Raw genomic sequence first — 10034 nt, forward strand, 5'->3', positions numbered from 1 at the left:
CTGTCTATTGATTCAACATTACAAGGCATCCTGTGGCACTCTAGAAACTAATGGTTCTTGTGGCAGAAGCTTGGTGGGGGTTATTCCGAAAAGAGGCCAGAGAGCTCAGTTTCCCAAGGCAGAGCACAGGTGAAAACAAGACCTATTCAAAAGAAGATCCACTTGGGACTGGATAGTGTTGGTAAATAAGCTTATAAGAAGGGACAAGCACTGTAGTGAGCTAATTATTCAATTACTGAGTCCAAGTCCGCATACAAATACCAGCTCAGCAATTTCTCCAACACCAGCTTTGAAAAGGGGGGGGGGGGATGTGAACTAGTGAAAGTTGGATGTTAGAGAGCATCCGACTCACCTGTCTCAGACCTTGCTACCCCTGTGTAAGCTTCTCCTCCTTTCGAACCCTCACCGGCTGGGCTAGATGAAAGAGATGTTTTCAGTTATGTGTGTGCTGTTGCCACAGGAGCAGTCCCTGGTGATTGTACAGCATCTGTGCTACTCTTTAAATTTACTGGTTGTGACATAGTCAAACAGTATGATCCAAGTTTTCTGGAATCCTTGAAGACTGAAGATTTCCTGGTTTTAAGTAAAAGTGCCTCAGTATTCTAACAACGGGGCTGTGGTGGCTCAAGTGATTACGATGCTGAACTGCAGACCGGAAGGTCGGTAGTTCTGCAGTTCGAGACCCAAGTGCTGCGTGATGGAGTGAGCTCCCGTCTCTGGTCCCAGCTCCTGCCAACCTAGTGGTTCGAAAGCAAGAAATTGCAAGTAGGTAAATAGGTACCGCTTCAGTGGGAAGGTAACAGCGTTCAGTACGCCTCGGTGTCTAGTCATGCCGGCCACATGACTACGGAAATGTCTTTGGACAGCGCTGGTTGTTTGGCTTGGAAACGCAGATGAGCACCGGAACCCTTAATGCAATCTCAGAATGCATTAACAGAACTATTGTGTCCAGATCACAGGAGGCGTTCCGCTCTCTTCTGCTATGGTCAGGCCTCACCTGGAGTCCTGTGTTCAGTTTTGGGCACCACATTTTAGGAAGGATGTTGACAAGCTCGAGCATGTCCAGAAGAGGGCAACCAGGATGGTGAGAGGGTTGGAATCCAAGTCTTATGAGGAAAGGCTGAAAGAGCTGGGTCTGTAATAACTTAAGACTGCAATTGAGAAATCCTGCCTTGGGCCCTGTAACGATTCCTTGTTTTGAGAGTGTGTGTGCCTCTTTAAATGTTTGGTTGCGGTGCAGTGAATGCAGAGTAGCGTGATTGAGAGAGACAAGTGTGCTGTGATTGGAGAATGAGAGAGTGTGGGAGGAGTTTTTGAAGTGGATCTCTGTGTTAGTCAGTTATGAAAGTTAAGTATGAAAGTTGGAAAAAAGCAGTTGAAGTTGTTCAGTGGAAATTCAGTCAGTGAGAGAGGTGAAAGAATCTGTGTGGGATCCGAGAAGGATCAGTATATGTGTATTAAAGTGATACAGTTGACAAGCTCATTTACAGGAACCTTATTCCCAAACAGTTACATAATAACCAACCTCTTATCTTGTTCCCCTTTCAATAAATCCTCTTTTATTTAAGTTAATTCCAGAAGTCATATCAATTATTCCTCAGGACCACAGAGACCCTTGAAAGCCTAGACCTTGGAACACAATACCAACATAAGAAACTGAGAGTGGATTTGGAATTTAGAAAATTCCTGGTGGCAGCCAGAACTACCTATTTTATAAGCACCCAGTATAATTTAAAGGGAAACCTAGTCCTCCCCAATAGGAGGTTGTCACAGGCCCCTACACATTTTAGATACCAATTTTGTCCTACACTAAGGCATAAAGTCGGCCATGGCTGGGAGGGTGGGGTATAAATGAAATAAATAAAAAAAATAAAAACCGGAATATACAAAGGTGACCGAGGTGGACCTTTGGTCTAGCAATGTCTACTGTGACAGCAACTCTACAAGACAGTCCCTTCCTGCTATTCAATATCCTTTGACTGAAGAGGTTAGGACTCAATGTGGGACCTTGTGTGTCCAAAACACATACCCGAAGAGCCACATCAGCTGTCTCTACACTACCTTATTTCCTTACACCACAGAAAAACAGAAGCAAGCACCACCAGCCAAGCTTGTTAATATTTTATCCAAGCTACATGCATTCAACTTCTTGATTCAAGGCAAAACAGCAGTGCCTCCCTTATAACCACTCATTTTGACTAGAAAAATGTATTCAGGTACCTCGGCACAAGACTCAGTCTCTTAGGGTGTAGAATCCTATTTAAGAGCCAATTACTGCAGTGATTTGGAGGGGGGGGGAGAGACATGCAAAAGCATATGTGTAAAGTTTTTCAGCTCTGCCCTTATGTAAACTGAAAAAGCATTTTTATTTTACTTTACAGCCCACATTTCTCACTGAGAATCAAGATGGACTACAAGATATAAGAGAAGAGAAGAAGAAGAGATTGGATTTATATCCCGCCCTTCACTACCCAGAGGTGTCTCAGAGCGGCTTACAAACGCCTTTCCCTTCCCCTCCCCACAACAGACACCCTGTGAGCAATACTCCCTCTAAGCTGTGGAGTCTTGTGAGCAAAAATTCTACTCTGTGAGCTACTGGCATTAAAGCTATGAGCAGGCGATTTGGCCACTGCATAAATTAGTTTGCTCTGGAGCCATCCTTCCTGAGCGAAGACAAAAACGTGTGAGCCGGAGATTAAAAAAACTGTGAGCTCACTCACGCTAACTCAGCTTAGAGGAAACAGTGCCTGTGAGGTAGGCGGGGCTGAGAGAGCTCTGACAGAAACTGCTCTTTTTCAAGGACAGCTCTGACAGAACTACGGCTTGCCCAAGGTCATCTAGCCAGGTGCAAGTGGAGGAGTGGGGAATCTAAACCCGGTTCTCCCAGATTAGAGTCCGCGCACTTAACCACTACGCCAAACTGGCTCCCAATAAAACGGGGCACTCCCAATAAAACAAGCAAACCAACAGGACTAGGATCACAGAATGAGAGAACGCAAACAACAAAACTAAAACAGAACATACAATTTAAAAAATACAGAAAGCGGGTTACGATGTGTAAGGCGATGCAGTAAAAACAGGTGGGACCTGCAATGATCATTGCAGTGGAGTTACAATCCCATTCCATTACAAAGATATCCGCCTGGACTGTGCCCTTTTACAATAGTTCTACGAAAGCCACCGCTGAGAATGTACGTGAACAGGCAGCTGCCAATCTTAGCCATTTATAGGATGGCACCATTAGAAGGATTTATAGCACAGCCTTGCAGCAGATGTGGCCCTGTAAGATGAGTCCAAGATCGTTAAAGGTTTTGTGGACAATAACCAGAACATCGCATTGAACCCAGCAACCGAGTAACCAGTGAAGTGCCTGCAGGATGGCTGTGGCGTGCATGTTCCGATAAGGTAAAGGTATCCCTTGCTCGAAAGCCAGTTGAATCCAACTCTAGGGATGTGGTGCTCATCTCCGTTTCCAAGCCGAAGAGCCAGCGCTGTCCAAAGACATTTCCATGGTCATGTGGCCGGCATGACTAAACACCAAGGCGCACGGAACACTGTTACCTTCACACCGAAGTGGTACTTATTGATCTACTTGCAATTTTTTGCTTTTGAACTACCAGGTTGGCAGGAGCTGGGACCAGAGATGGGAGCTCACTCCGTCATGCGGCACTCGGGTCTCAAACTGCTGAATTACTGACCTTCCGGTCTGCAGTTCAGTGTCTTAACCACTTGAGCCACCGCAGCCCTATGTTCCGCTTAGTGCTGGGTAATTACTGGGCTCCAGCACCGTGCACTAACTGGCGTTCGGAAGTGCCTGTAAGGGCAAGCCCATGTGGAATGTATTATAGTAGTCTAGCCTCAAGGTAACTGTAGCATGGATCCACGAACAGACTCCCCTCACACGCCATCTTCTCTCATGCGTGACAGATCACTGAATTGTGGGATTTTCTGCCTCCTCCCTTTGCAAGGGGAACACAACTCTACAGTATGATGATACCCCAAGCATACATTCTTTTAGAGGCAGCCACACGTCCATAACGTCTCGCTCTGCCCTCTATGCAAACCTTGATAATTGTATGGCTACTTTAACATAACTTTTGGATTTTGCAGTGGAGGGCAGATTGCAGATATGGAAGAAGTAGAGTGGGCTGAGCTAGGATTTACCTGTAGAGAAAACCTAGAATGAGGAGACCTGTTCGTTGCCGTTAAACAGTTTTTCCATAGCATGTGGGTTAACAACAGCTCTCGGCACATCAAAATGCCCCAACAATGGGTATCCTGTAAGGCAGGTCTTAGCAAATTGTCTTTGGCTCTGGGAACCAGCCCCCAAAATTAGGAGCCCACCTCATGTTTTAGTCTTCAGAGCTGCATACATTGGCGTAGTAGTTAAGTGCACGGACTCTAATCTGGGAGAAGCGGGTTTGATTCCCCACTTCTCCACTTGCACCTGGCTGGATGACCTTGGGCAAGCCATGGTTCTGATAAGAGCTGTCCTTGAAAAAGAGCCATTTCTGTCAGAGCTCTCTCAGCCCCACCTCCCTCACAGGGTGTCTGTTGTGGGGAGGGGAAGGGAAAGGAGATTGTAAGCCACTCTGACACTCCCTTTGGTAGTGAAGGGCGGGGTATAAATCCAATCTCCTCCTCTTCTTCTTCTACTGCCATATTTTCTAAGCCTAATCTCTTCAGTTTCCTGTAATTTTATTACCACTATTGTGGAAGTATTCTACATGAATAAATACAGGGATATATCCCTGGGTGTCATTGCTGCAGCAAAAAATTAGCCACTAACCCTAGCCTAACTTCTCCACTATTTCTGATAACTCCATTATTGCTTTAAAAGCTCCACTTAATTGAATATTGGAGCCAGAAAAGAGAGCAATTAGTTAAGAAATGAATTCATCCACTACCAATGTACAAAGTAAAGTTAACATACAGACAAGTATGACATGGGCTTCACACACATGTATTTTTTCCTGCCATATAACAAAACATGCTCTGATGGGAAATGATAAATAAGCTTTGTACTTCTCACCGAGAGCCACCACAGTAAAATCGTAGCTACAAAATCCCAGATGCCACAGTGGACTTTCTAGATGCTGTGGCAACCCAGTGCCTGGGATTTATCATGCCCTAAGGCAGGGGTATCAAACTCATTTGTTATGGAGGGCCGGATTTGACATAAATGGGCTTGTCGGGCCGGGTCATCTATGTCACAAAATGTACTGCCAGGGAGCAGAGCAAACACAAACATTTTTTTTTTACTTAAAAACATGCTCGAAACATTAGCATTCTTGCAATATTTTGTTTATTTAACAGTCTCTGATAGCTGACACCTCTCGCTCTGAATTATTGCATCAAAATGTCTGTGCTGTTGCCATCTCGAGTATGCTGTTCAGGTGTGTATCTGTAAGCTGCAAACCTACGATGACACAGCAGCAGCAGCAGAACTGGAAGAAGACGCAGAAGACAGCCAGTTCCACTGCGGGCCTAACAGAAGCCCTCCGGGGGCCTGATGCGGCCCCGGGGCCGCATGTTTGACACCCCTGTCCTAAGGTAAGGTAAGTAGAAGGGTCACAGTACTATAGTATTTGCTGTTAGGCCTACAGCAAAAAAAACCAAAAAACCCTCACAGTCTTTAAACTACTTAAATACCAAGCTGCATTACTTCTCAACTCAGCGTTACAAAAATACAGAACTACTTTTACTCTAAACAGTGTGATTATAAACAGGATTTTTTAAAATGGTGGGAAGCATCCCTATGGGAAAAGATGATGAGAATGGAAACTGGCATACTGCACTTCTCAAAAGAAATTCAATTACTGGGAAACAACATGGGGATTTTTTTTTACAGCAAGGAAGAATGTTGAAAGAGGGAAAAGGTGCTATAGCTTGCCTGTAAACCATATAGAAAGGCTTGTGAATGGTTGGTGATTTCAAGACCAGATACACCTGATTTTGCAAAGTTTTCAGCCCAGTAAAATCTCTTCAAGTACTTCTTGCTGACTCTACTTTCATCTGTAGTCAACATTTTTTAAAAAAGGGAGACCTAAAGTCTCCTATGAGAGATAAAGAAACAATGTTCACAGTAACTTGATAAGAAAACCATTTCAGATAATACTGCATTTTAAGCTTCATCCCTTGGACCTCAGAGATGCACCCATCTCCTGACACTTTCAAGACAAATAAATTTGTCAGGGAAGCTTTTGTGAGTCAAAACACACTGACTCAGAAATGCATATGGCACAATAAATAGGTTGGTATTTAAGTTGCCACAGACTTCGTTAGTCATGGATTTTCCTCCATGTTCTGGGTGACTCCCTGGAATTAGTGCACAGTGCATTTTTGTAGAAAGCGGACAACCAAACCTAACCAGGTAATTCATAAAGGAAAGGCAGCTTGTTCATTCTTATTGTCACCTCAAGACTAGTACAATGACCAAACTTTCAAGCAGGTCTGTGAAAGAGCCAAAACGGACAAACACAACAGAGGCCTAAACACTGGAAGGCCGATTCATACACTAAATTCACTGCTGCTAAACACTAAGAAAGAAGTGTTTGCAATGTCCTCCTGAAGTTACTAATAAGCAACACAGGATCATACATCCTTCTTCAGATCAGAAAAAAAGCATTCTTTCACACACAAGGTAATTCATGTATGAACTGCACCAAGCTGCGGTGGCTCAAGTGGTTAAGACGCTGAACTTGCAGGCTGTGGAAGGTCAGTAGTTCAGCAGTTCGAGACCCGGGTGCCGCATGATGGAGTGAGCTCCCATCTCTAGTTCCAGTTCCTGCCAACCCAGCAGTTCGAAAGCAAGAAATTGCAAGTAGATAAATAGGTACCACCTCGGTGGGAAGGTAACAGCGTTCCGTGCGCCTTGGCGTTTAGTCATGCCAGCCACATGACCACGGAAACGTCTTTGGACAGCGCTGGCTTGGAAACGGAGATGAGCACCGCAACCCTAGAGTTGGATTCGACTGGCTTTCGAGCAAGGGAACCTTTACCTTTACCTTGTTCCAGTCAATGGCCTCTAGTTCACTTGGTGTTAGGAAATTATAGACGTTCACAGATGACAAAGCCCTCAGTAGCTGTGAACTATGATTGTGTTCTATATGTATGTCTACATGTCTTTTTGAACTGTTAAAATACTTTATATATACCTTATTTTAAACATTGTCTTAATGTTTGTAACAGGGGCAGGATAGCTGTCCTTTGCTGGGCCTCAGCATCTGAGATACTGTCTTTGAAATATGGAGGTTCCACTTCGCTACTTGTTGTTGTTGTTCAGTCGCACAGTCGAGTCCGACTCTTCGCGGCCCCATGGACCGCCAGGTCTTCCGGTCTTCCATTGTGCTCCGGAGTTTGCTCAATTTCATGTTCGTTGCATCTATGACACTGTCTAACCATCTCATCCTTTACCGTCCCGGTCTCCTTTGACCTTCAGTCTTTCCCGGCATCAGGGTCTTCTCACTTGGTGGCCAAAGTATTTGAGCTTCAGCTTCAGTCTCTGGCCTTCCAGGGAACAGTCAGGGTTGATTTCTTTTAGGATTGACTGATTTGATCCTCTTGCAGTCCAAGGGACTCTCAAGGGTCTTCTCCAGCACCATAGTTCAAAAGAATCTGTTCTTCGGCGCTTGGCCTTCCTTATAGTCCAACTCTCGCAGCCATACATGACTACTGGGAATACCATTGCTTTGACCATGTGGACTTTTGTTGGCAGGGTGATGTCTCTACTTTTTATCATGCTGTTTAGGTTCGCCATCGCTTTCCTCCCAAGGAGCAGGCGTCTTTTAATTTCATGGCTGCTGTCACAGTCTGCAGTGATCCGGGATCTTCACTACTTAATCGCCGCCTTTCCATCCAAGTAAGGTCCCCAATGCAGTGAAGATCAAAACTTTAAAGCATTCTACATTTTATCTATAGTCAAGGCTGTTGCAATGCTGATCAACTGTGCTAAACAGGTTAAATGGAAGTTATGACACATGGACAAGCCCCAGGGTTTGCACGTGGTCTAGGCTTGGCCATGGCATATTTGCCTTCTGTTGCTAACATTCATTTAAAAATGTAAATCTGAATTGGAAAAGTTTTCCTGGAAAACCTATGTTCACTGATAGGGAATGACAGTGTTCATGGACCACTTGCATTCCACTGGCTTCTTCAGGCAAAGCCTAAATGTCAAAATTCTATTTAAAGCTGCAATTTAGGCACTTATGAACAAAAATAGCAACAAAAGCCTTGTTACATGATCTTGGGTCAGAAGCAGATTCATTTGAAAATCTTTGAGAATTAGTATTGTTTCATACAACCAGCACTGTATGGAGCTGAGAATTTTTTTCAGGCAAAAATTTTAGGTATGTTTAATCAACAAAGGAGACTTGTCGTGGGAGGACAGACAAGGTCAAAGACAAACACTGAGAGTGGTTAATTTTATAGGCCACAAAAACTTCAAGACAATGACAAATACAACTTTGTGCTCCAGTGTAACCCGATACTTCCTTGAAGAGACTGCACAACTAGGCACAGTGTATTATAGCAAGCACATTCTTCCTTGAAGAATTAATGTCACACAGAAATGGATTCATTTGCTCATTTACTGCTCACATTTGAATGCTGTTGAAGACTGTGAATCAACATAATTATATATTGAACAAATATATATTGAACATGGTCCGTAACAGGGGTGTCAAACATGCGGCCTGGGGGCCAGATTAGGCCCCCAGAGGGCTTCTATCAGGCCCACAACGTCTTCTGCTTCTTCTCCCAGTTCTGTTGCTCCTGCATCATTGTAGGTTTGCAGCTTACAGATACACACCTGAACAGCATACTAGAGATTGCGACAGCACAGGCATTTTGAGGCAATAATTCAGAGCAAGAGGTGTCAGTTATCAGACACTGTTAAATAAAGAAAATATTGCAAGAGTGCTAATGTTTTAAGCATGACTTGAAGTAAAAAAAACACCTTTGTGTTTGTGTCCTTTATAAAGTTTATATCTCCGATACCTGGCATTACATTTTATGACACACATGGCCTGGCCCAGCAAGGTCTCATTTATGTCAGATCCACAGCAGGCATTTCCAACATGTTGCCCGTGGGCACCCGCCAAGTGTTTTTAGGACGCTGGTGGGGCCAGGTAGGGCTTTTGCCCAGGAAGGCTCCTGACTATTGGAAATTTCATTAGCTGTACGGATCTTTTTTTTAATGTTGCTTTGGCAGCAGCTGCCACCACAACACAAAAGTCTACAGTACACTGTGTTTCTGAAGTTAATGCTGTAGCAATCGTTTGGTGGCTGACTCCGCCTCCTGCATCAGCCATTTTGCTGCTGTGTCGATCATGCCGTGTCGGAATTCAAAATGCACCCACAGGCTGAAAAAGGCGAAGAACCCCCGGTCCACAGCAATGGCCATGGTCAATGTACAAGCTGCGAATGACACCTGCCCTTTCTCTATGGAAAGAAACATGGGGCCCACAGTGTTGAAGAAGTTTTAGCACTCCTGTAATTTTAACACTTCCAAATCAGAAAAGAGATGTAACAGTAGAGATGTGCAGCGCATGGGAGATTTTCTCCCTAGGATTCCCACATCAGCACTTTGTAAAATATTGATGAAGGGACAAACAGGTGCACAGGGGAGAAGGAGGAAGGGAGAGGCACAGCTGAAATGATTGGGAAATGAGTGTACTATCTCAACTTCTCTAATCTGGATCCTTCCTTATTCTTCATATTGCATTAAGGGTGCATGCATGCTCAACACGATATACGCACAATAATACTTCCTGAACCTAGCTTTTTAAAATACATCTTTGGGTTGCGACACTGGTCAACTTACAATGGTCAAGTAGTTTACAGAGTCAGCCCAAAGAGTGACTAACACATGGAATTCACTGCCACAGGAGGTGGCGGCGGCTACAAGCATGGATGGCTTCAAGAGGGAATTGGATAAGCATATGGAGCAGAGGTCCATCCGTGGCTGTTAGCCACAAGGTACAGATAGGAACTCTCGGTCTGGAGCAAGTGATGCTCTGCATTCTTGGTGTTGG

Source organism: Gekko japonicus, unplaced genomic scaffold (genome assembly GCF_001447785.1).
Source record: "Gekko japonicus isolate JY-2015 unplaced genomic scaffold, Gekko_japonicus_V1.1 scaffold3576, whole genome shotgun sequence".
NCBI lineage: Eukaryota > Metazoa > Chordata > Lepidosauria > Squamata > Gekkonidae > Gekko > Gekko japonicus.